The sequence below is a fragment of the Pelodiscus sinensis genome, chromosome 6 (assembly GCF_049634645.1).
Source record: "Pelodiscus sinensis isolate JC-2024 chromosome 6, ASM4963464v1, whole genome shotgun sequence".
NCBI classification, from domain to species: domain Eukaryota; kingdom Metazoa; phylum Chordata; order Testudines; family Trionychidae; genus Pelodiscus; species Pelodiscus sinensis.
In genome coordinates this window covers 1,567,191-1,594,749 of record NC_134716.1, presented here as the reverse complement: position 1 = coordinate 1,594,749, position 27,559 = coordinate 1,567,191, and the positions used below count along the sequence as shown (strand labels likewise).

Sequence of the window (27,559 nt, the reverse complement as noted above, 5' to 3'; positions counted from 1 at the left end):
CTACCTCTCCCATTAGAAATGCCAACATGTCTTTGTGACTAAAATATTTCTTAATTCCTAATACCCTGATGACCGAACTAGATTCGAATAAATCTTTAACCTCGAGTATTTATATTTAAAATGCAGTTTCTTATTCAGCCTCTTAGTTTTGTTTTTGAGAAAGTTCTGTTGAGGTGCCACTGTTTCTCCATCAGAAGGCCCATCTAAGTCACATCACAGAAACTCTCCAGACAAAGACATCGTTGTGTTCTGTGCAGAAACATGGAGGAGCCAATTGTACAGTAAGTATGTGAAATAAATCAAGACCCCTAAGGAGGTAATTTTGGGGTCGGTTTGAACTAACCCTCATGGAAATATGTTTTTGAACCTCAGAAAAAAATGCCTAATTTGGGCTGGGTATTGGTATTACATCCGAGTAATTTCCCCTCATTTAAAATGGAAATTTCAGACTGGCTTGTGTTCATGGGTTCAAATTTTATATGCGCTTCTGAAAGCATGTTGTCAGCTATTAAAATATGGTTTTAGAGATGAAAAACATCCATTTTGTGAGTGTTTTTAATTACCTCATTCCGTTATCTGGACTCTGCCATTTTGGGTCATGATCAGCGGTGTAACAACTGTGCCTCCTAGCTTCTCAGTGATTTCCAGAGCCTTCAATTCTGAGTGAGCAGCTTCCTTTCCATGTCCTGAGACAGACCTCCCATTGTTTCCCCTTTCTGGCCCTGTAAATCATTGACAGGGAAAACGTGTGAGTATTAAACAAAGGAACAAAACGGTTATTTTCAGAAAAGAAATTTTCCCACACTTTGTTAGGTCTCGTTCCTCACATTGTGCCCCGCTTTGGGATGGTCACTTAGCAAATTCTCATTCGTTTGTCCAGTGAAGGGGTGGGCAGCCAGTGTTAAGAAAATCAGCTCTTTTGCTATTGCCAGTAGCTCAAGGTAGCCAGCAATCAGCCACGACATTTCCGCTTGCGAATGAAACTGTCAGTTCAGTGCGATGTCTCACTACCTGTTTGCTGCAGAACCCTGCCTCACAGGAAGCAAATAGGTACAATATTTCTACAGCTGCCAACAAATTCATATTCCTTTACTGAGCAGAGTGTGGGTGATCTCACTTAAAGGGGATTGACCCTAACAGTGACTCAAAGGGTTTGTGTTGAGTATACAAAGGCCCAAAGGCTAATCTCAGTTGCACAGGTACACATCTGGAGTAAGTCTGTTGAGTACAATAGAGTCACACAGGTTTACACTCATGCAACTACAATAAAAGCTCAGCTCCAACAGTATGAACCACATTCTGTTTCTGAGGACATTTGTCTGGACAGAATGGGTCAATGCATCATGTTTGAAATAACCTGGTGTGTCTACACTCTAAACACTATTCTTGTCCCCAGTGCAAATACACAGGCTGTGGTCTTCAGAACTGGTCAACAAAATGCCACCCACCAAACTCCCATTTGAACACGCAAACATGCACTTGTGTATAGAAATGGTCAGCTAGGAGCTCAGTTACCCATTTTGCACATGCAAATACTTGTTTGCACACACAGATGTAGAGTTTACAGCTGCAGTTTGGGTGTCCAGTTTTGAAAATCTGCACAATATTATGAAGAATCTGAAGTATCTTTGTTTTACAGACAAATGCAAAGGGATGCAGCTAAATGAAAGTTAAAAGTGCATAGATGTTCTTCTATAAAATTCCAGTGGTAACTTTCAGAGTGACAAGTCTAGTGTTTGAATTTAACAAGAGATTTGTCTGAAATGTAAGTTTTGTTTATTGTTCACTTTGAAATAAAGACTTTCAAAATTGTTAAATAAATGTCCTATAACATGGGACCTACTGTAACTTACTTTATCCATGACCCACTTTGCTCCAGTAAACTGGGTGCAGCATACAAAAACATTAATTTTTTACACCCTGCAGGGGGAGCCCACAAAGGACTAAGAAAGACAGTGATAAAATAAAGACAAATGGAAGGCTTTAAGATGGAATTTAAAGAGAGGAAATGACTTACTAACCCACAGGGAAAGGAGCTCGCAATCTTGAAACCAGCTGCCTCATTCGCTGTCCATCCTGGGCACTGAATGTGGCAAGGGGTCTTGCTGAATACATAGAATCATAGAATCATAGAATAATAGGACTGGAAGGGACCTCAAGAGGTCATCGAGTCCAGCCCCCCGCCCTCAAGGCAGGACCAAGCTCCATCTACACCATCCCTGACAGATGTCTATCTAACCTGTTCTTAAATATCTCCAGAGAGGGAGATTCCACCACCTCCCTTGGCAATTTATTCCAATATTTGACCACCCTGACAGTTAGGAATTTTTTCCTAATGTCCAATCTAAACCTCCCCTGCTGCACTTTAAGCCCATTACTCCTTGTCCTGTCCTCAGAAACCAAGAGGAACAAATTTTCTCCTTCCTCCTTGTGACACCCTTTTAGATATTTGAAAACCGCTATCATGTCCCCCCTTAATCTTCTTTTTTCCAAACTAAACAAGCCCAGTTCATGAAGCCTGGCTTCATAGGTCATGTTCTCTAAACCTTTAATCATTCTTGTCGCTCTTCTCTGTACCCTTTCCAATTTCTCCACATCTTTCTTGAAATGTGGCGCCCAGAACTGGACACAGTACTCCAGCTGTGGCCTAACTAGTGCAGAGTAGAGCGGCAGAATGACTTCACGAGTTTTGCTTACAACACACCTGTTGATACAACCTAGAATCATATTTGCTTTTTTTTGCAACAGCATCACACTGTTGACTCATATTCAACTTGTGGTCCACTATGATCCCTAGATCCCTTTCCGCCATGCTCCTTCCTAGACAGTCGCCTCCCATCTTGTATGTATGGAACTGATTGTTCCTTCCTAAGTGGAGCACTTTGCATTTCTCTTTATTAAACCTCATCCTGTTTACCTCTGACCATTTCTCTAACTTGCTAAGGTCATTTTGAATTATGTTCCTATCCTCCAAAGAAGTTGCAACCCCACCCAGTTTGGTATCATCTGCAAACTTAATAAGCGTACTCTCTATCCCAATATCTACATCATTGATGAAGATATTGAACAGTACGGGTCCCAAAACAGACCCTTGAGGAACTCCACTCGTTACCCCTTTCCAGCAGGATTTAGAACCGTTAATACAGTATGTGATCATGAAATTAAAGACTGAAGTATAATGCACAGATGGGCCACGTTCAGGGGGCATGGGCAACTTTGGAGTGCTGCACTTGGCAGCCTCACTGTTCCTTTAATACTAGTTTTTTTTTAAAGCAGCAAATTAGAAAAACAGAAATTGCATCATGTAGAGCCACAGAGATGCCCTGTATATGGCATCAACAAGACTGGGACCAAGGACCTTTAGATTCCCAGCACAGACCACTGTCATTTGAGCAAAGAGTAAATGGCAGTAGAAGGTTATCATCCTCTTTGTGGACCAGCCACTAGAGGGCAATGCAACACATATTGTGATAGCTGAAGACTGCTGGGAACCAGGAAGCCTGGACTCTACTACTGGCTGTAGACTGGAGGGGAATGGGTCTAGTGGTGACAGAGTCTAGCGACGTAGCAAGCACACACACTTGCCCCATTCATGCTGAAAGGCAGCGTGGCCAAATGAATGCGACTCTCTACTACCTGATTTGTAAAATGAGCCAATGAAAGCTGCCTGTCTCCTACAGTACAGGGGTGGGGCCTTGCTCAATAACAAGAGCAGTGAAGTGTATAGAATAACAGCCGCCATTGGAGGACCCAAGACCAGAATTCATGGTCTCCTCCTAGCTCTGAGCCCCAAGAACGTTCCTCAAGCCACAAGTGTGCTTGTGGGTCCACTTCTGTGACTATCCTGTCAGGAGCTCAGCCAAGGTGAAGAACACATTCAGCTTTGGGGGCCCTTTGGGCCGCAGCAAGCAACACACCAGCTCTACAGAGCATGTGAAGAGGGAAATATTCAAAGGTGTATAATTCAGCCAAATAGGAGAAAATTTCCACAGGGACAGCAAAAGGCACCTCTTTGAGCTCAGTGCAACTCCCCTAACAAAGTCCAAGCACAGGCATTCACTCCTGCGATAGGGTTAATTAGGGTTCTGCGGGCCAACATTCCAACTTACAACTCAGTTTTCCAGAACCAATTGTGTCATAAGTCCAAATACTGCCTGCACCAGCTTCAAAGCACGGAGGCGCTAATACTTCTCAATCAAATGGTGGTATTTTTTAATATGGGCTAAACAACATATTTTCCCCTGCTCTCCTTGGAAAAAGCAGAGCCATTTTTGTAGAAATTAAAAACCAAAAACCATGTGAGGCAGACACCCAGAATGGAAAAATCCAGCTGCAGCGGTTAAGTGTGGCCAAGTTACTACAGGTGTCATTGTCAGCTCTGCCTAGACTATTCTGGCCTTGTGCATTTTGGAAGTTTGGATGCAGGAAGAACATAAAAGAGGAAATTAGCAATAAGCAAGGCAGGCATGTAGAGAGAGTTCCCAGGGTCAGGGTAAGTACAAATTCTGGCACTGTTCCCAAGGTTGCGATAAGCAGACACACAGGCATGGGAGGAAATAAGAGATTAATGACTATAGTAGATATTAACGAACAAACAATTCTAGCAGCAACATTTTTGAAGGTAACCACCTTTCTTTAAGGGGACTGAGCAGCCGATGACATTTTCAGGAGAGAGAATGATGTATGCTGCCTCCATTCAATGGTGTTAGAAAGTAGTCAGCATTTAATTTTACCTTCATGTAGACCACTTAACTTGAAGACAGCACTGAGGAATAGGGTGCTTTGGGCCAGGGGAGCCAGGCCTGTATATTTTGAGGCAACGTGTAGGAGATGCTCAGTGAATCCTGAACGTTGCTAAAATGACGCTTGATTATTTTCCAGGAAAGAGTGCCCGGAAGTTTCAGTCTGAAAGTGGCCTGAAGGTTGGATCAGCAGCAGCACATGGTAAACGGTGGTGACCCTCACATACCACTTGAAAAACCCATTGTTGGGGGGTGTGCGTCTCAAAATGCCTGGGGGCACTATAATCAGGGAAGAGAGAAGTGGAAAGGGCACAAGTCGGAGCAGTAGCTCTGGAGAGCTGCACATCGCACAGTGTAGGCAGGACTCCACTGAGTGCTTAGCCAGACGTGACTGCAAACAGTCTGTGTAACAGCAGAAAATGACCAATAAGGTCCATTTCACATAAAAGACCACACAAGCAGTCATGTAGTTCTGTCAAAACACATTTGGCGCTTTGAGCTTTTGCAGCCAATTCTTCCCACCGCAAAACTTGGCAACTTTTGACACTCTTAAGCATTATAATCCCCTTTGACTTTGCCAGAAGGCCTCCCAAAAACATGACAGCCACTTAGGCAGCTGGAATGCAGAGATCATCACTTAGCACATTGACCAGTCTCGTCTCGTTATTTCCTCATACCCCCATCACCTGTCTATATCCATCTTGCGACTGAGATTTCAATTGTAAACCCCTTGGGGCAGGGAGAAGCCTTTGTTCTCTGGGCCATGGATGGGTTTCCCACAAAGACTAGAAGATAATATATGCAGCAGTTCATCTGTACGCCAGCCTGGCCAGTCTAAGAACAGGTCTCATGTTACCAGAGTAACTATGCAAAAGAAACAATTCAATTCTAGCAGGGGAGTTCCTGGGCTAATACCTGTTACCCCTGGGAGCTAGCTAGGGGGGGTTAAATGTTTCCACAAGCCCGAGCAGCCTGGCTCCAGCATTCATGCAGCTAACAACATACCATGCATTCCTTCAGGCGCCCTGCCTTCAATATGTCCCCGATCCATTACCTACAAGGGTGTATGCCATCTTTGGCAGAGCTCATTCTGGGCTGGGACGTATGTAAATCCAGGGTTTAAAAGACATCTACATTAGAACCTCTTTAATCAGGCAACCTGGGGAAACAGGCTATGCTGGATTATGGAATTTTCCGGACCTGGTGTTAGGGATATGAACGGATAACTGGTCAACTGGTTACCCAGTAAGCATCACCCTCACCCACACGGGCTGCGAGTTGGCAGCCTCGCATGGGGACAGAAGTGGTAACTGGGCTGGAAAAGCCCCTCTCCGCAGCGCAGGGGCCGATCCAGCCCGTCGGCCTGCCCTCCTTTAATCAATTAACTAGTTAAACGTAATGATTAACTGGCTAACTAAGTATGCAGGCTTTTATATTCGTACTGCATGTTCGCCAGAATGAAGGGTAAACAAAGTCTGTTACTAAAGCTTCTGGATGTACAAACCGCTATAGAGTACTGTACATTCTAAGATGTCATAAGATAAATGCTTAATGCACTGTATTTAAATGATTCATTTGTTTTTATGATCATAGGTAGGTAATCAAGCAGAAAGCCACTAATTGTACAGGACGCTGCCATTTCTCATGCTTACAAGTTACGTTTGTGCTAAACAGTACAGTATGGGGATGAGGGTGGGACACTTACCTGGTGCCCTGCTCCCGGGCACACATAGCTCCGTGTCCCCCGCTGCTCCCAGGTACCACCTCCCCACACTCTAAGGCTATGTCTAGACTATGGAGTTTTTCTGGGATACCGGTATCCCGGAAAAACTCTACCGCGTCCAGGGAACACATCTGCTCTTCCGATATTTTTTATTGAAGAGGAGACATGTTCTTTTGGAAGCCCTGTATTCCTCATGCCATGAGGAAGAAGGGCTCTTCCGAAAGAGGAGGTTTTCCCCAAATTTGGCCCAGTCTAAATGGGCCAAATTTCGGAAAAGCCTCTTCCGACAAAACTGTCAGAAAAAGGATCGCAAATTACGGAGCGCCAAATGCGTATCTTTTCCCGACAAAAAGTGGCCGTGTAGACACAGCCTAGGTGTGGCGTGGAAAAGCCTCCGAACAAGCACTGTGCTGCCATTCCCCCCGCTGTGGGGAAGAAAAGCGGCAGTGAGTAGAGCCGTTTCCTCCTCCCTCTGCCAGACTCCAAATCACGCGTGTTCCCAGAGCAGGGACACCCAGATTAGGGAGGTTCCAGTGTATTATGTGTAATAATCGTAGTTCCCGGAAAAATATCCGAGATGTCATTTGACTAAAAGCCTCTAGGAACGCATGTAGGGACAAAATGTTCCTGTGCCCCTTGGGTGAGAGACCAGTTGTGCTGAAGAAACCCTAAACAAGTCATCTAGGAGGCCGCCTGTCACCAAAGCAGTTGTGCAGTGTGTCCTTGCAAATCCGCTTTCAGCACCTCTGACGCCACACGCACAGAGGCGTGTCCTCAGAACCCTTTGATGTAAAACGCCAACAGAGAAAGTCCAAGGCTCCTTTTGAGGTTTTAACAGCTAGCGAAGCTGAGCAGCAAGTCCTGAGTGATGCGTGACATTAGAGAGCATCCGAGCCGCCGGGCTGCATGGGGCTACACATCAGGATCAGCAGTTACAGCCTGGAAGAGCTTAGCTAAAACTTCCCCAGGCTTGGCAAAAGTTACTTTCTTTGCCCTGTCAGCTGCCCAATACCAGTCATTTTAGTTTGTCTCTTGCCTGACAAAGCCTGAGCAACACGAACCCCTCTAAAACCCCAATTTGGCTCATGCTAATGGTGGCCCTGCAGTTTGTTTATACTCAGGCTGTAGGAATCTCTTACACTCTGCTGGGGAACAGCCAAGCAATTGCTCTGCATGCTCCATGGGGCTATGCAGTCGCATGACAACCTGCCTGCAGCGAGGGCTGGTGCACAGCTCACCAGCTCCTGGAGCAGCCTGGAGAATAGATGGTGACTCAGTCACAATTCCTCCTCGGCTAGCCCCCATACTGGGAGTGTGTTGTGTAAATCACATCACCGCTCCCCTCTTCTTCCCTCTGCAGCTCCTCACAACCTACGCAGTGGAGTAGGGGAGCTGTCTCCTTAGCAATGGCTGATGCAGCAGGGAAGCAGCCTTACAAAGGAGTGAAATCTGCAAGCACACAGTCGCGTTACACACCAAAAGTCCTGGGGTTGTCTTGCTGGCCCCATCCCCTCCCCTTTATATACATATCTGGCCGAGTTGCTAGCGTCCCGCTAAATGAAGTCCCTTCTGAAACCTGACCCTCTTTTTCCAGTTCCACTCACCATACTGCAGGAGGGACCTTCTTCCCCCAGACTCCCCTGCTTAGCTGAGTAAAGGCTATTTCAATGTAACTCTTAATGAGATACACAGTGCCTAATACCAGCATATGGGTTTGTAGGGAAATAGTCACCGCCAACACTTCAGCACTGCCAGCTGCACTGACAGCACATCCACTATAAAGGACATACAGAGCAAGGAAGAAATATTCTTTTTCCTTTTATAGTTCTGTCTGCTGTCATGTGCCACTGGGCAGAGATTTCATTTCTGCATCACAAGCTGCCGATTCCTGCATCCCTATTCCCTAATGCAGGAGTCTCAAACTCCCGGCCATCTGCAGGCTGAAGCATATTCGCAATCCAGCCTGGAAAACCCAGGAGCCTCAGGGGAGTGAGGGGGGACATGTCCAAACCCACAGCCAAGCCCTGCCCCTCCCCCTCGGACAACCTCCTGAGCATGGCAGGGAATGGGGTGCCATAGGGGGTGGTGGAGAGAGCTGCAAACATGCTTTGGCTGGTAGACGGCCCGTGGGCTGGGGCTTTGAGATCACCATGCACATTCACCAAGAGAAAGTCATTTCATGAAGCTTAAGTATCAGAGGGGTAGCCATGTTAGTCTGGATCTGCAATAGCGACGAGGAGTCCCATGGCACCTTATAGACTAACAGATTTATTGGAGCATAAGCTTTCGTGGGCAAAGACCCACTTCGTCAGATGCATCTAACAAAGTGGGTCTTTGTCCACGAAAGCTTATGCTCCAATAAATCTGTTAGTCTATAAGGTGCCACAGGACTCCACACAAGCAGGTTGTGGGTCTTTGTTCTCCTACGGTGGCTGGTGCACATGAAAGGTTAATGATCCCATTATAGCCACCAGCTAAAAAGCTCACTTCTCTAGTGTAGGTGGACAAGGCTTATGCTTTCAGCACCGAAGGGTCAGGGTTTGATCCATGCTGTTAACACGAGTTGTGTTGATTTTACATAGACAATGATGCATTCTTTTTTTTCCTGTATCTCATTCTAGATGGTTCCCCAGGGTATTTAATGTCGCCATGCCATTAAAAAGCAGGCACCAATTCCCTTCCTCTCTTTTTCTCTCTTTTTAACTCTACAATCAAAATGGGGTCAGTCTCAGGCAATATATTTTTAATTAAGGCTGTAAATTAATCACAGTTAGTGTAAGTGATTAACACAAACCAAATTAACTAGAATACTAATTTAAATTTATTATAAATATCTATGGATGTATTTCTACATTTTCAAATATATGGATTTCAATCAACACAGAATACAAAATGTACATTGCTCACTTTATATTATTTTTATTACAAATATTTGCACTGTAAAAAGGAAATAAAAATGAGTATTTTTCAATTCACCTCACGCAGATGCTGTAGTGCAATCTCTATCATGAAAGTGCAATTGAAAAAATAATTCTACATTTTACATAACTGCACTCAAAAACAATGTAAAACTTTAGTGCCCATATGTCCACTCAGTCCTTCTTCTTGTTCAGCCAATCGCCCAGACAAACAAGTTTATTTACATTTACAGGAGATAATGCTGCCTACATTTTATTTACAGTGTCACCTGAAAATGAGAGCAGGTGTATGCATGGCATTTACATGCCAGATAGTCAAAACTTTTGCATGCTTCTTGATACTTGGATTTGTAGACTCCAAAGTTTAATTTATATTGCACTAAAAAATAAAACAGTTATGTATAACATAACCAATTCAACATATGTACATTGCACTTCCACTATAAAAATATTGCCCTACAGTATTTGTATGAGGTGAACTGAAAAATACCATTTCTTTAGTTTGTCTTTTTTACAGTGCAAATATATGTAAGAGTGTAAGTAACTGCCACTGTTTTTTTTAAAACTCACAATCAATTGCAATATTTTTTAAATTGCTGGACAGTCCTGTCTTTAAAATTCTTTATCTCTTTAAAGTAAAAGAGAAATACAAATCGGTGGTGGTGAAAGAGGAAGAAAGATGCAGAGGAGTTATGCATGAAGTATTTTCAAAACTACTTGAAAATTGGATTTTCCCAGTTTTATTACAGACTCAGACACGAGCCCATTCAGCATATTTTTGTTAACATATGAACATTTTTTCCCCCAGCAAAGATGATTCGTAGATTTGAAGGCCACTCTGATAATCCTACATAAGACAGCCCACAGAGGTCACACGGTGATTCCTGCAGGAAATTGTTCACGAGGGTGTAAGTGACACTGTCAGACCTGATGACTTGCGGTTGAAGGCAGGGGACAGGGGCTGTGTATGGTGCAGCAAATTTCACACCTGCCTGATGCTTGTCATTTGGGGGGCAGGCAATGCCACCCCTTGTCCCCTCAAACTATGTCCTTTGAAGCCAGCACATTTTGGTGCAAAGATACATCCGAATCATGCAGAAAGTTTCATTTTCAATGGGATTGGTGCCAAAAAAAGGGGGAGGAAAAGTTTAGCCTCTAGGGCAAAATGGGAGAATAAGCACGTGAAGTCAAATGCCTATGAGACAATGCGGTGGCGTTTCCAAATAGAAGGTCTCACTTCTCAGTCAACATTTTTTGGCTTTCAATATTTTTTTACTGACTATTCCAAAAGTTTCTACTGGCAACTTTTTTTTAACAATGTTGGTCAGTTTTAGAACCCACTTTAGTCTCTGATTCCAAAGTTACATCCATGTGAAGGGTTAGATCCTGATAGTCTTACTCATGCCACTAGCATCTTATGCCAGAAAAAGTCCAGGTGGCTGAATTAGCACTTGCGGAGCAAATTGCTATGAGATATGACCGTGGGTAGCAATATCTGGCCCAAAATGCACAAGGAAAACCCACATCCTTTTTGCATGTATCAGTCTTCCCTCATGTTGTTACAGCAGTGTGGAATTGATTGTGATGTAACAGACACTGGATGGTGGGTGGCAATGCTGACTGTACGAGGCTGATTAGAAAAAAAAGAGAGTGTCTGTTTCCATACAAACACAGCCTTGCAGTAATGAACCCTGACAGGAAAGGAAGCAGGCAAAGGACATGGCATTTGAATGTGGTTTGGTAAAATATAATCGTAGGCCTGACCGTCCCCACGGCTTTCTAGTACTCAGATATTCCTGGGCACAGATCAGGGAAGCATTTTTAATTTCTCCCACATCTCAAGGAAAAAACAAAACAAAGTGGGATGGCATGTGGCACAGGATCCCTGATAGTTCATCGTGTTATTGAGGACAGGCCTGAAAGCTGTTCAGACTGCTTGGGCAAACAGGAAATATAATGAGGAACTCTCAGGGTCTCCATGCACAGCCCAGAAACAGGAGATATTTATAACCCTTTATTAGTCATGTTGTTCGACTGGTACAAAGCACCCAGCTCAGTTCCCTCCACACCTGAGCCTGCATTAGCAGGAATGCAACATGGAAAATGTAAAAGCCAAGTGAGTTTTGCAATATTGCTATGTTTTGACAGGCTCATCTAACGTGTAAAACACACATATTTTGACATCTCAAAGTGACAACACCCTGGATCACACAGTTGTAACCCAGGCTTCCTTCAAGCAATTGTTTCTTAATACAGTCACCCTTTTAATCCCTCCTCCCGGGGTGAGGTGGGGGAAGTATATAAAAGAGAATCCCAACCACTGTTTTCCTTTCTTCTCTCTCCAGTGCTGGGTATAGAATTCCCAACACAATACGGGAGGAGAGTTCTTAGTGAAAAACCATAGCATGTTATTTCCCATTAGTTTGGAAAAATCTTTTACTGTCATCAGTGTGCCAAGTCGGACTGCGTTGCACCAGGGGTTGGGGGACAGGAGCAGCCAACAAAATAGCCTCAACCGTCTGATATTTTATGTTCTGGATCCAGTTTGTTTTCACTGGAGCTCCTGTTTTCACATTCCAAATATACTCATTAACGTAATACCCTAAAGTCCTAGCTGCGAATAGGGAGTGACAAAAGGTTTCTATCCTATCCCCTAGGGAAGGAACATTAGTAGGGTAGCCTTATGATCCTGTCACAGTAGAGTTCAATTGTAGCTGTTACCACACAGGTAGATGATTCAGCTTTGCAACTCAAATTTAACCTTTCTGAAGCCATTTCCTATTGGGGCTGATGTCATTCCATACAGGCAAAGAAAATGACAGCCTCTAGCCACACCAGTTGATGCCAATAACAGTGTAACCTGTCATGGGACTGAAATGCCTGACAGAACTCACTTTGTCCTTTAAAGTGTAGCTGTAGCCAAGTCAGTCTCAGGGTATTAGAAAGATGAGGTGGGTGAAACAGTATTTTTATTATTGGACCAACTTTCCGTTGGTGAGAGAGACAAGCTATGCAGCTTACTCAGAGACGCTCTTTCCACCAACAAAGCCACCCTGCTTTTCGCACTTAGTCTGGGCAAGTTCCAGGTTTTGTTTCTGTGCATCGATCTGATTCCAGGGTGTCCCCCTGGAATCGTCATTGTCGCTGGCTTTGCACAAGTTCCGCATGGGGGTGGAGAGTGACATGAGGGAGTTAAACGCAGGGTTGGCTAGGACAGAACGGATCCCTAAGGATGAAATCGCAAGCCAAATCCTGCCATCTCTAGCCCTTAGTGAGAACAGGCAGGCAGAGCTCTCAAGCAACCCTAGGGAGTCTGGCTTGGAGAAGGACTGCAGGGATGTGATTGGATATGCCCTTTCTCCATTCGGATAATGACAATCTCATGCATGAGAAGAACGTGAATTCCCACCTGGTGAAAGTTCATCATGGGGAATTCCTCTTCCTGTCCCCTGCCCCTTACAGTGCTTAGAAATTGGCATGATCCAAACCCCGAACAGGGGGTTCAAACTCTATGCCACAATTGTCAGGCCTGGACCCCTCTGGATTTCGGTCCCTTCTTAAGTTAGATTCTTTTTTCTGAAGGAGGCAAACCAAAGAGCCACAGTGCAAAGCTCACAAGAAGGCAGAGGGACTCCTATTGCAACGCTCCTGGCAAACCCAATTTGAAGTGCTCTTGTGGGCAGACTGCAATGTAACACTGCTTTAGTTCTTAAAACCCACAACCCTAGCACACTAGAACCCAAATGCAAACACACAAAGCAAGCTGCTCCTAGAAAGGAGGGCAACAGCTCAACCCACGCAGTCTGCACAGAGCCAGCCTACGGACAATCTGCTGCTGGGCCCCAATCGCATGCTTCCCTGCCCTGTAGCCTGCAAGTAGGACTGTCAAACCCTTCACTCTTACAGTGACACCGTCTCATTTTAACACCGTTTGCACACTCCACACCTAGCGTTCATATGCGAAGCTGCCAGCTCAGATTTTTCAAGAGGGCCGAGGAGCTTTCAGTGGGAGGTGGTGGTCTAATCTTTTGGCTTCTTTGGCAATCCCAGCCTGAATCCTTTGGAAGGCAAATTCTTGGAGAAAAGCTCTGGCAGGCTGGTCACACATGGCAGGATAGGGCCTTGCTTTATGCTCCCAAACTGTTTGCGAGGTTTGGGCATACAGCTCTTTTTTCAAGGTGCTCTAGGCCTTATTTACATAGTTGTAAACCTGCCAGGTGTTGCTGGCACAAAAAAGGCCATTTTCTAGGTGCTCCTTTTGAAAAGTGAAACATCACTAGCTTGGGTCCCCACCCAGAAACCTGGGAAACTGCATATACACCTCTCTGGGTGCCTTTGGCAGTAAGTATCTCCTGACAGGTGAGCCCAGGCGTTTAAACAAAGAAAAGCTAAGGAAAGGAGGCAACTGGCTAAGCTTGGGAAATAATCCAGCAAACTATAAGGTAAAATGCCCTTCTCCCGGTGTGACTCCTCCCTCAGCCCATCTGCGGCAGATAGGAGTAGCTGACCATTTCTGCTACTTCCCTCCTCCCTGGCTCCCTACTTACAGTTCATTGTCCGGGGCTGCAGAAGTCCAAGGATTCTGACAGGCCAGTCTCCAGCCCCTGAGGTGACCCTGCTGAGGGGATTTCAGCTTTGATTACTGGGTAACATCAGAGCCTTTGGGCTGGGTTGTTGCACTCTGGGGCAGGTCTACACTGCAATTAAACACCCATGGCTCTAGGATGCTGTGGGTTGGGAGGGTCCCAACGTTTGGGTGTCAGGTGGAGTCTGAACACTTACATCGCAGTTAAATAGCTTCTCAGCCAAGCCCTGAGTCCCTGCTCAGCTAGTGCAGGCCACAGGCGTCAAACTGCAGCACAGACAAACCCACAGGCTTCCCAATAGCCCCCTTCCCCGACCTGCGCCTGCTCAGCCCCCCTGACCACCCCAAACCTGTCAACTGCCTTGGAGCTGCATCTGTGCTGAGTCTTCTGAGAAACATGAGTGGTGAACAGGGCAGGCCAGTGATCAGCTCCCACAGCCTCTCCCCACAGAAGAGAGGAAATGCCTTTTCTGGTCACCACAGTCTGTGGCTCACTAGTGGCAGAGCACTTCCTCCCGTAGGGTGTGACTACACAGCAGCATTATTTTGGAATAAGGGTCGCTATTCCGAACGTCTACCCAGCAATTCCATTATTTCGAAACAAAATTCAAAATGACGGACGCCATATTCCGACTTCTGCAAACCTTATTCCACGAGGAATAACGCCTAATCCGAAATAGCTATTTCGAAATAGCCGTCGTGTGGATGCTCCACGGCTGCTATTTCGAAATAGCTCCTCCGCAGGGCCATTCACAGTAATTACTCCCCAGTGCCTCTTGGGGCTCTACATTGAGGTAGCACGTCCACATTCGGGAAGTCTGACTTGAACTAATGTTGAGGCTTCCCTGCAGTGTAGCCGGGCTATTTCAACATAAGCTATTTTGGAGTTTTTCTTCCAGAATAGCTTATTCCAAAATAAGAGTGCCATGTAGACGTACCCAGAAAGCCCCAGTCCACCTGCGCTTCTCAAGCAACGCTAGCTGCTCTTCTTCCTCTCCACCAACAGATGGCAGTAGTGAGCTCTCTAGTCTCTAGGGCAGTGGTGTTGAGCCTTTTTGCATTTGTGGGCCCCTAAAAAGATTCCAGTGGAGGCGCTGATCCCTTTGGAAACCTCAAACACACTCTGTGGACCCCTGGGGTCCCGGGTCCACAGGTTGAAAGCTACTGCTTTGGACTTTCAGACCACGAGGCATATGTACACAGAAAAGATTAACCAATATAGTTACACAGAGATAGCAGTACAACCCTCTGTGGTGACACGCTTACTCAAAATAACTGATTTTGGGGGGGTTAGTTTTATCCCCTTTCCATGTGATATCAGCTAGCCTGGAATAGCAGCGTCTACACAGGTGGGGGAGTCCTATGGAAATCACTGAATGGGTTTAAATTCACATCTTAGATTATACCAAAAAGATTTGACCATGCAGACAAGGCCTTAGTTGTCCCTTCTACCTCTGCAATATTCCTCTCAAGTCTCTTTTTCACTGGTAGGCTATGTCTAGACTGCAGGCTTCTTTCGAAAGAGGCTCTTTCGAAAGATCGCGTCTAGACTGCAGGCAGATCTTTCGAAAGAGCAATCCGCTTTTTCGAAAGAGAGCACCCAGCGAGTCTGGATGCTCTCTTTCGAGGAAGCCCTATTTACATTGAAGAACGCCTTTTTTCGAAAGAGGAACTTTCGAAAGAAGGCGTTCTTCCTCGTAAAAAGAGGTTTACCGCCATCGAAAGAAAAGCCGCGTTCTTTCGAAATAATTTCGAAAGAACGCGGCTTGAGTCTGGACGCAGGGGAAGTTTTTTCGGGAAAAGGCTACTTTTCCCGAAAAAACCCCTGAGTCTGGACACAGCCGTAATCTGACCAGTCATAAAACACCTTTCTTTCAGAACACTAGAACTGGAAGGGACCTCGAGAGTCATCGAGTCCAGTCCCCTGCCCTCACGGCAGGACCAAGCTCCATCTAGATCATCCCTGACAGGTGTCTGTCCAACCTGCTCTTCAATATCTCCAGTGATGGAGATTCCACAACCCCCCTAGGCAATTTATTCCAGTGTTTAACCACCCTGACAGGCAAGAAGTTTTTCCTAATGTCCAACCTAAAACTCCCTTGCTGCAGTTTAAGCCCATTGCTTCTTGTCCTGTCCTCAGATGCCAAGAAGAATAATTTTCTCTCCTCCTCATAACACCCTTTTAGGTACCTGAAAGCTGTTATGTCCCCTCTCAGTCTCCTCTTTTCCAAACTAAACAAGCCCAGTTCTTTCAGTCTTCCCTTGCAGATCATGTTTTCTAGACCTTTAATCAGTTTTGTTGCTCTTCTCTGGACCTTCTCCAATTTCTCCACATCTTTCCTGAAATGTGGTGCCCAGAACTGGACACAATACTCCAACTGAGGCCTAATCAGAGCAGAGTAGAGCGGAAGAATGACTTCTCTTGTCTTGCTCACAACACTCCTGTTAATGCAGCCCAGAATCATGTTTGCTTTTTTTGCAACAGTATCACGCTGTTGACTCATATTTAGCTTGTGGTCCACTATGACCCTAGATCTCTTTCTGCAGGACTCCTTCCTAGACAGTCACTTCCCATTTCCCTTGGTGCCATAGCAGACTTCCACTCTGGCTGCAAAAGGAAGACAACAATCCTTCCTGTCTGCTTCATCCGCTGGCAGCAGGTGCTGTCTGTTCCTGTGTTTGTACCATGGGGCCTCTATGGCCCTGAGCCCCCCTTCCCCCAGAAGACATCATAGGTACGATGAGAGATGTGGGTCAGGAAAGATGCTGGGGAGAGGGGAGGAGAACAGAGGAATAAGGAAAGAGTCAAGGTTCTTCACACAACCATGGCTCCAGTAGAGGGGCTGGTGCATAAGGAGAGGCTTGGGGTCAAACACTGGGACCCAGAACTTCTATTAGAAGTTTGTGGAACTTTGAACTCCTAGGGCCAGGTCCTCAACTGGTGTAAATGAGCTGTACTCATGCCAATGGAGCAGTGTCTATTTGCGCCACCGAGGTTCTGGTCCCTAGGATTTTGTCCCTCCCTAGTTACCACGGACAGGAAATTCCAAGCTTTTCAGAAGCTGGCGTGTGTACGGCTCCCCAACTACCAATCATCTAACCGTATGGACTCCCTCCCTTCCCCATCCCCGGCTGCAGTTCTGTACATCATCCAAGAGGGAAAGGCCTGGAGATAAGCCGTATCCAGGCCTTTGTAAATGAAAGAAGAAAAAAGGACTTCCTTGTAGTTCATGCCACCAAAGCTCTGGATCCCCCTGGGGACTAGAGGCGTGCCGTGCCCCAGATGTAGTCATGCTCCAAGTCTACAAGATGCAGATTTATACCAAAAACAGATAAGCATCACTACCGCAGAACATCTGAGCATGGTACATACACTCTGCTGGTAGGGCCTTTTCTAAGAGAATTTAGCAATGAGACTAAGATAAAACACTTACATAATATATGTCACTTGTTTAATAAAAAATTCTTGCAGCTGCGTTGTAGACTTCAGCCCCTATTCTCAAATTAGTTACAACTCAGGCATTTTTAAATTGCTTTGAAGATCTAGGTTTGAGGACCTAATTCTAACAGGCTTATTTTCACAAATGATTCTTACTCGTGCAAATAGTTCCAGTCCAGCCAATGGGACTGCTCACAATTTAGGGATGTAAAATCTTGTTTAATTGGTTAATCGATTAAACATTATGTTATCTGCTTCTAGGGTATTCCTGGAATGGGCTGCAAGTGACTTGAATCGCATGCTGGTCCTTCCTCAGAGGTCTAGAACTGTGAAAGGAAAAATATACATGCTCCCTTATATACTGAACAGTAGAAGCAATGCAAATTGTGATCACAAAACCAATTTGCTCAGACGTTGAGAAGATAAGGGAAGGATTCTACAGCAGAGAAATGGATTACAGCTTTACCAGGAACAGCAACTTGTGACTGATTAATCTACTGGCAACACAACAGTTCAGACATCTGAAGATAGTCCAAGTCCTTTCTGGAAACTATTAAATCTTGGCGAGAACTAATTAACGTCATGTCACATAAGAGTGGGCCTTGTATCTTCCACTTTCCGTATACAGAAGGGGCAATAAATAGAATTAAGCAACACAAATTAGGCACAAAGGGTTTATCATTGTAATAATATTAGGTGTTCAATGCAAATATATTTGTGTTATACTCTTTCCTTCATCATTAGATCTTGTTCTGTGAAACTACGATCTTCTCTTTTACTTGGCTATTGTGTCATAAAAGCCAGATTTTCAGAAGAGCCCAGCAACCATGTAGCTCCTCCCAACATTCTCAACTGGACTGTGGGAAGAGGAGGAGAACGGATCCTCCACTGTTCTCCCAGGAGCGCCTTGGTTCAGTGAGGGGATGTAAAATCCTGTTTAATTAGTTAACTGGTTAACTGATTAAAGGGGTGCTGGCAGGGGGCACCCCAGCTGGGCTGGAGCAGCCCCTGTGTCAGGGGCTGGGTATTGCTTATCGGGAAATGGGTTACTGGTTCACATCCCTAATTCAAGGCTAGGGGCCTAAATGGGAGTTGAGCTCGTTTGAAAACTCGGACACTTTTTGAGCTGAGGAGAGCAGCAGTTGAAACAGAACTCGTGTTCTCAGAGCTAGAACGAAGAAGCCGATGCCTGACTGGGTGTTCAGCTGCTTTGAAAATCTAGCCCTTAACCATTCAATAAACAGCCCAGCCCTCCAAAGCTCATGTCTGCAGCAGGAAGCATTGCCAGACTCGACGAACACTCCTGCTGCTTTTGCTGCGTACAAGAGGAATGTGCGCCGACAGCAGAGACTCATAGTGAATGCTGGAAAGAAATCTTGGGGGCTTCTTTTTTTACACTGTGTTTGAAGAGGCCCCTAGTTTTACTTTCTTCCAGGATCCACTACAGCTGCACATCTTTCCACAGAGCAAATAGCTGTCCTGCCCGATGAAAAGCAGGTCAACTGCCACAGGCTCATAACCCATCACGCCACTGGCAGTTCAGTGGCCTTGCCCGCTCCTCACAGCACACAGAGAACAGATCACCCAGCTGTTTGCTCTGCTCTGGCTTTTCTGCTCAGGCTGTGCTGGGTGCCAGCCTTCCAGTTTTCTCAGGCAAACCCGTGCACAAAACACCCTGCAATGAATGGAAACTCGTGCAAGCAGCAGCCGGGTTCTCAATTTTCCCATGGTTTTTGTTGCTAGGGAAACTCATTCTGCTTTCTGTGTGTGTAGAACTCGGCTACTTTATTTTAAAGTCAGATTCCAATGGGGTGCAGCCTGGGGAATAATAGAGTCAATGCTAAAATGTAACATTATTGAATCAAAGAGTACAGCTGGCTTGGGATTGTTTAGGGAAGGTGAGAGGATTCTTAGGCTCCTCCTTGGATAGTCACAGGAGTATACTTGACGTCCAGACTCATACCTTCCGCTTCTGCTCATTTCAGAGCTAGGTTTCCTACTGTGTTACGCAGCGCTAGTGGCAGCCTAGTCTGGTAGTACTTACGCAGAATGTCAAACCATACTTCCACTGTTATCTCTTGGGAACAGGGTCCGCCTTCTTCTCTGTTTGTATAGTGTCTAGCACAACCAGGTGCTGGTCCACGACTTGGTGCCTGGACACTACTGTGATACAATTCGTAATAACGGTAAATGCAGAATGTAGGCAAATCTGCAAGAACAAAAGAAAGAAACGTGTCTCAGATTGGGTGCACATCTCTGATATTAATTACCTAGTCCATGTATATGTCCTTCAGTAGATTGAAGACTATGGAGACGGGCACAAGTCAGAGAATTTCTGGAGTCAGATCCAAATCACACCTTTCCAAAGATTTGGGATGACTACGTAAAAGGGGTGCTTTATAGATCTGCTTAGGAAAGAAAATCCAGTTATAAGGATAAATTCTGCTAGCGTAGGTCCATTGGCTTCAGCTGGGCGGCAGCAGTCTGAGTGCAGGAAGAATTTGGGCTGGGGAGTTTTTTATCTCATCTGACATGGACCTGGGCACATGAGATTCAGTCTGGCCTTATAAAGAGCTAAATTCTATCCTTGGATGAGTGCATGATTCTGTCATTCAAGCCAATGGGAATTGCAGTTACAACCCAATAGAAAAATTCAGTCGAAAAGCTGTTTTGATATATTATTGCTTCTGTGTTTCTAGAAGTTACTTGTCACTTTCCAGTTTTGATTTTGTTTATCTTCCTCTTACGGGAAGCTTCTACACCAGTTTGTGGGGAAGGGTAGCTTCCCTGGACAGTTTTCAATCTTCGCAATACAGTTCTACAGCAGGGATATGATTCTCTATTAAATTCTAGAGAATGGTTAACAAATTTCATAGCAAATATATTAATCACCAGAGGTTGGGTAATTTCTATAGAATACATTGGTGTCATGGCTAGTCGGTTCTATATTACTTTTTCATGAGGGTATTTAGTGTATGATTCTTTTTCAGTTTTTATTATGAGATCCATGGGGGATTTTTCTGAGTTTCAGACATTTATTCACAGGAAACTGGTTTTAAAATAAAAAAAAAAGAATAAAAGGATAAAAAGAGCCCTTGATTTCAATGAGACTAAGGATATGTCTGCACTACAGTCAGAGGCGCGATTGCAGTTGGGGTAGCATCTCTTCAACGGCTTTAATTTAGCTACTAGGGCTAAAAATATCCATGACAATGCAATAGCCGGGGCCCTGGTGTGGGCTGGAGAGGCAAGTACCTACGGAGGGTGCTAGGTGTGCTTGAATGCCTGTGCTAAAGCTCCTGATGGATCACATGTCTTTACCGCCATGTGCAGCTGTGCTAGCTAGATTAAAGTTAGCATGAGCATGTCCACATGAGCTGCAATCACTCCTACCATGGTGGGGTAGACAAGCCTAAGTCAACAAATAATCAGGACACATGCTGAGTTGGGGCCAATCCAATGCCCACTGAAGTAATGGGGTTTTTTCCTATGCATAGTCCAGCTGCCCATGAGTTACTGTCAGCCCCTTCATGGGATTTGACAGTTACAGACAACTTTCTTCAGTGGCTCCCACCAAACCTAATTTTGTCCCTAAAATGTGCAAAAATATAGGCAAAGTTTAAAACAACCCCATTCCCACTCAAGGGATCTCTCGAGTTCTAGTATTCCATGACCTATTTCCAGAGCAGTAGAACACTTACACACACAGCGTTACTCTGTACAAACCCAACATTTGTTTCCACACAATATAGTTCCCAGAGATAAAAATAAAATCTTGAGAGCTGTGTATCCTTTCCCATATAATCTGTGTATCCTTTCCTTTGGAAACTGTGTATCCTTTCCCTTCCAACCCCATATAATCAACATGCGTTGTAACACCAGTCCTTCCATTTCCTTTGGTAAAATACCCATCTCTTTCACCAGCACATCACACTCTGAGAAAATGTAAGGAACTTTACACTTCTTAATGGACCTGGATCTCTAGTGCTTTGGAAATCTTTACTCTTAATCAAAACAACCTACAAAGCCAACAGTATATTTCCCATTGCAGAACAAACCAAAAGAGGAAGGGGAGGCTAGGGATGAGACAGAGAGGAGATAATGTGTGCTGAAGAATCATATGGCAATGAAACAGTGGCTGGAGACAGGAACTCTTAAGTTTCCATCCAGATTTTCAATACTTTTTATTCGTTTTGAATTGTATTACATTTTTGCTTTTGATTGGACACCACTGAAAAATTTTGAATCTTAACACCACCACAACGACCTTAAGTCTTATGATTTATAGACATGAAAAGTCTGCATGTAACTAAGCAAAGAATCTAAAATCATGATGGCATTTGAGATAAGTACATGCAGGAGATACATTCACATACTTATACTCAGAGAAGAAAATGCATCTTTCGTTGCTGATCAGAATAGCCACAATTTCTGACTCCTGTTCTTTCCTGGAGACTTACATCACATATTAAGTTTGCTAGAAAATGAGAGGTTTGTGAAAACATCCCGCAGAGTGGTGAGACATGCTGAACCGTCAGCTGGTGCTGGTGATGAAGTAGCAATAATTGCCATTACCCTGGAGATAGTTACAGAAGTGCCTCATCAATTGGTTTCCTGGCCTGGAACATCAGTGGGATGAATCCTGCGCCCAATGAACCCTGATTTAAGGACACATGGCTGTTCTCCAGGAGGCCTGCTTAGCTTCAAAGAAACATGCTAAATTGTTTAGGAGATGGATCAGCCAGACACTTCCTTTTTAATTGGATTGACATCTTACTTTGCAAGGGCAGTTCCACTATGAGTAGATCAAATGCAGCTAGTCGATGTAACCAGTGCACTGGCAACACATGCATTTTCAAAGGCGCCTTTATGAGTTTCCAATCCCTCCAGCACAATGCTTTTCTAACTCTACTGGAGAGCCACCAGGGTTATGTGCTGTGCCAAGATTTTAATTCATCAACACACCTGCAAAGTTTCTGAACATGGAAACCAGACACTGGTATATTAGACAGAGTACTTCATTTGCACCAGCCTGCAGTGGTCACTTTGGGCCAGCTCCTGCTTTTTACACGAGAGGCATGAAAAGGAAGGACCAGTCCATGTCTCTGGGCTGCTGCACCATTGCATTGTTCCCTTGAGGGCAACTGGGGAGTGGATTTAATAGGCTAACTGCAGGTAACCCTGGCCTGTACCCCTGTAGAAACCTGCATCCGTGCCTCAATAGCATTGCTAGTGTTTCATCTGTGCACACAGAACCTCCATGTGTCAAGTTACTGTTGCTTCTAGCAACACTCTCACCACTGTAAGTACCGGAGGTCTTACCAAGGAGCGGGAGGCATACAGCAGGCCCAGGCATCTGGGGATCACCTGGCCAGGAAAAGGGGGAGGTGTGAGGTGCCACAGGTCTCAAACCCAAGCTTGTGAGGTTGCCAAGCATGAGAATGACCCATTGTGTCACAGCCCCACAAGGTCAGATGAGGGACTTAGCTGGGTCAGATAACTAGCAGCAGACTGCTGATTCGACACCGCTGGGCATGAAGCTTTCTGTGCATGTCCCACCTCTTGCTCTTTGCCAGGCCAGCTGCTGACCATAATCCTGAGGCCTCCTTGCTTGGTTCCTGCTCCTGGCTCCTGTAACCGCATCATATTCTGAGCGAGGGTATCGTGGATGTATGACATAAGGAAACGCTCGAGGCAGATGGCTTCCCCAGCTAGGCAAGCACCAACTGAGTCCAGTTTGCCCAAGCAAGCCTGAGCTAGTGTAGAAGGGACGCACAAGGGCCTTGTAGTGCTCCCTTGCTCTTCAGTGGGGAGGGAGCCCACTCTGCCTCGTCTCGGGGGTTTAATCCTTGTGTAGCACTGGCAGGGCTCAGCTGTGTGCAGTCTAGAGCGCTGGGCCCAGCCAACAGAGGCAAACATACAAGAAGAGTCGGGCTGGCCGCACGTAGCAGCCTCAGGCTCCAGCCCTTGGGTGGAGCTGGGTGGTAGCGTGCTGTAGCCTACGCCTCCCCGCACATGCAGCCGGCAATGAACAGTCACTTCACTCAAGCACCTGGGGAAGGAGGGGAGCTGAATAGAGCTAGGGGCAGGTCTTAGCCTGGGCTTGTGGGCTCAGGCAGCCAACAATTAGCCATAGCCCCTGAGGCGGGCCAGGCCGGGAGCAGTTTTAGCCTGGGCTGTGGGATCAGGCAGCCAGCAGCCACCTACAGTCACCTGGAGTTCAGGCAGAGTGGAGTGCCCACAGTCAGAAGGGCGTTGTGCACCCAGTGAGCCGTCTAGGGTGCTAGTGTGGGGAGGAGTACTCAGAGCCGGCCTCCTGCTCAGAAGTGGGGAGTCAGTCACCCCCGGAGTTGAGTGGCAGGGGGACACAGACCCTCCTGATTCCACACGGCCCCGCCTAGGGCCCCCACAGTAGCAGAACAGTCTGCCACTGGGTCAGCAAGGACCCAGCCGGGCTGTGCTGACTAAGACGCGGTCAGTCCTGTAGCCAGCCGGTCATCAGCTGACCCTGGGCTACCCCCTGCCTCCCTGGGGTTTGGTAGCACTGGCATCCCACAGTCCTCATCCTCCTTGGGGAATATTGCTGGCAGCAGAGCCAACCACTGCTCTTCTGGGTCCATCCCCTCTGGGGTCAAGATACGGCTGGGCACAGTGCAAATCCCTGGGTATCTCTGCAAGGCAGAAGCAGCCGTCTCCTGCACTGGCTATGGCCCTGCTAAGCTGTGGAGCCTTCCTTTTATACTTCCTGCCTTGCCCTGGTACTTCCAGGGGGTTCGGCTCCCCCCAGCAAGGAGAGCGTCGGGCTCCTTCTCTCCACTATGGAGGGAGGCCACTTTGCTTCACTACAGACCTCTGTTCCCTCTTCTTTTTCCCCAGGGAAGATACCACCGTGCTAAAGAAATAGCATTTTCTGGCCTCTCACAACACGCTTTTCTTGTAGAACCATGTCCCAGTGGAAGAACTGACACTGGGCCTAATCCAAAGTCCATTGAAGCCAATGGAAAGGCTCCCCTGACACAGGGGGCATTGGAGCAGGCCCACGGTGACTAACCAACTTCAAAACTTTCAGAAAGTGTCCCTGTGTGCTGATGGTTCTCATCCCAGAGCAATGCATGATGTGTGCCTGATGCCGCAGTGACTGAAGTCACTCTCTTAATCCTTTCATGAGTCATTTCGTTTCTCTGTCCTCTCCCTAATTTATTCCCTGAGAAGAGGAAAGAGCAGCTGAAGAATATGCTTCTCTTCTCGTTACTTCATTGCTCAATGCTGATTTTAATATTCTCATGAAGATTGCGTCGGAAAGACTTGACAAAGCTGTAACTAAGCTTATTCAGCCTGATCAAATGGTCTTCAGACATAATTGTTATCTTACCGACAACACCCTCAGACTTACTTTGAAGTTATAAACTGGGCTAATACCTGCTCTCATCCATTACTGGCTTCATCTCTGGATGCCAAGAACAGAAGGTGTTTGATGGGATGAAGTGGAAACATATGTTTGTCATCCCTCATCAGATGAAACTTGGCATCATTAAGTAGGTAGAAAACTTGTACACTTCTCTTTTTTCCTGAGTTCAGACAACTACAAAATATTTCAGCTCTCTTTCCTTTAAAAGCCCATGTTGTTGCTTCCATTTACCCAGTCCTTTAGCTTAACCTCCACTTGTTTTTGTCTTTGAAATCAGTACCCATGATTCTATAGACACTGTTCCTCTCCCCCACAGGTATTGCTTGGAGCAGGCCTAAAACAGCAAAGGCCTCGGTCCTTTCTGCTTTGCATTTCCTGGGCAGCTTTCATTCTCTCTGCCAATAAACATTCATCCTGAGTGGTGCCCTAACTGTATTTCCCCAGATCACACTTTATTGCCTTCAAATGGTTACTACATGCTCTGAAACACTTGGGCATCAACAATTTCCAGCCCTTTGTTGTTCTTATTGCGCTATGAACCTGTTCAGGGTTGAATTATGGGAGGCTGAGGCAGACGGCTAATCTGCTCATATTTCATTTACTCTCCAAGGTCTATATTTTGATGTGAGGGTTGGATGGATTTTTTTCTCAGCTGCATAATTTGTGTCACAGTCTATTCTGACTATATCCATGGCATAAGCCCAGGAACTGGTCTGATGTCTATCAATTTTCTTTCATCCTATGGTCTTGTTGGTCCTTGACCATGACTAGGGCACATATGCACTATGGTAGCACAAAGAACAGAGAACAGCTTACTAGTAGAGTTAATATGGAAGAAATTAGGGACAAATTAATTTCTCTGTCAGACCCCAGTTACTGCAACCATTTTAGTCGGGGTTGGTCCTGCTTTCGACTAGCTGACCACCTGAGGGCTCTTCCAAACTTAATCTTCAGTGATTCTATGATTTTATCCAGGCTGACCTGTTCTCAGCTGCAATAACGTTTTTATTAGCCCAGCCACTTATGCTCTCGTTTTATGACAACTCACACATGAAGATAAATCCAAATGCCCACATTAGCCTTGCCCCTGATTTCCACTAATGTGGTGGAGCCGCACTCACCTCCTGAGTGCCTCCGAGCGGCTGGGAACGGTACTGAAATCTTTCCTGCTCCTGGCAACACCTGTAGGTTGCCAGCTTTGCATGCTAGGTCTCCTGTGGCTCAGCCTGCCAGCCAAGTCACACAGTCAAATGAAGCTCACCACACTGTCAGCCCCCATCAGGGTCTTCAGCCCCATCTCTGGGCCATTTACACCCAGCCCTTCACTTGGGCGTCCCCTTTTTGGGGCCAAGGCCATTTTGCCAGTAGCTGGTGGGGAAACCTGGTCTCTTTCACTGCTCCCTTATAAACAGCAGCCACATATCACTGCCTGTCCTTTGCTGCTGCCATTCCCCAGGATTTTCTTCTCTCACAGCCCCATTGTCTTCACTCTTCTCTCAGAACTGAAGTTCTCAGATTCTCTTCCTCCTCACTGGAGGCAGATGCCACCAGAACCTGTCTTCTGGTTCTCTTTCATGCCCCCGTGACAAGCCCAGAATACCCTCCCTTGCCCTTTGGTCCCAGCCAGGAACTGCCCTTCTCAGGTCTGGCAGCTCTTTTTATTGCAGTCTGCTGGGCTCTGATCTCTAGGCAAGCCTACCTTCACTGCTCCTTGCCTGGGGTAGAATGTGGTAAGACCATGAGGCCTCCAAGCAGGGGCCACAAAGGCCTTGTCTACTCCTTCACAGATAGAATGGAAATATTTACTTCCCTCTCTCTCAACTCTGAGGTCACTTTCCTGCCAGTAAGGAAGCATGCTTATTTCCCCTCCTCCTCACAACATACTATCTTGGGTTTGGGCTTTCCAGGGTTCCCATCAATAATCAAATCAGACTTTCCTCTGTTTTCTTTGACAAGCCCCTGGAACCATTCAATAACATTGAACTAACAATGTAAAGCCATCTACCCCATGCCTGCTCAGCTGAGTTGAAACTCCAACTTCAGATGGTCGCTTTTCACAGGGATGAATTTCACTCACAGCTGCTATGGAGCAGCATGGTCCAGTGGACAGAATATTGGCTTGGGACTCAGCTCTGCGTTCTTTGCCATTGACCTGCTGCGTGGATAAGTCACTTCACATCTCTGGTTTCCCATTGTCTAGTTAGGCAGCAGACTCTTAGAGGGAGGGACTGCGTAGCGCACGCAGGCCAGCGGGAAACTGGTCTTGCATGAGCCCTCTAGGTGCTAACGTAACATAAATAATCGCAGTACACGGGCATTCCCAAACATTTGCATGAACAAGCAGCCATATGTTCGTCCTACCGCTTCCTTACTCTGGTTAAACCAAGTAGCTGTTCGGGATTCCAAAGACTGCTTGAGAATGCTTTTCTGCAGTGTGCAACCATCCCGAGTTTCCCAGCCGGGATGGTCACATCCACCTACACACACACATGAATCTCCCAGCATGTCAAAAGCTAGGCGTATTGGTATAGAAGTAGAAACATGTCTCCTGCAACAAAAGGGCAAGATTGTCCTGACAGGAAGTGAACGATGCATTTGCACACAGCGCCTAGTAAAATGGGTCGCTGATCATGCTGGGACCTTCCAATAGACAAGCCGTCAACAATAGCAACCGATGCACCCCAAGATTCAGGGGAAACAGATTCACCGCCACAGGGACAGATGTGAGACTCTGAACGAAGCAG

At 46.0% G+C, this 27,559-nt stretch overlaps 1 long non-coding RNA gene across 1 annotated transcript in view; it reads right to left on the bottom strand.

Annotated features, from left to right (window-relative positions):
- Positions 1 to 506: 506 nt before the first annotated feature.
- The window catches only part of LOC112545670 (uncharacterized), a 144,834-nt gene continuing 117,781 nt past the window's right edge, over positions 507 to 27,559 (bottom strand). The window contains exons 3-4 of the long non-coding RNA XR_003089204.2: positions 19,452 to 19,616; positions 507 to 722 (exon numbers count right to left, since the gene is read on the bottom strand). This is a non-coding gene — a long non-coding RNA (uncharacterized LOC112545670). The remainder of the gene's footprint in view (positions 723 to 19,451; positions 19,617 to 27,559) is intronic.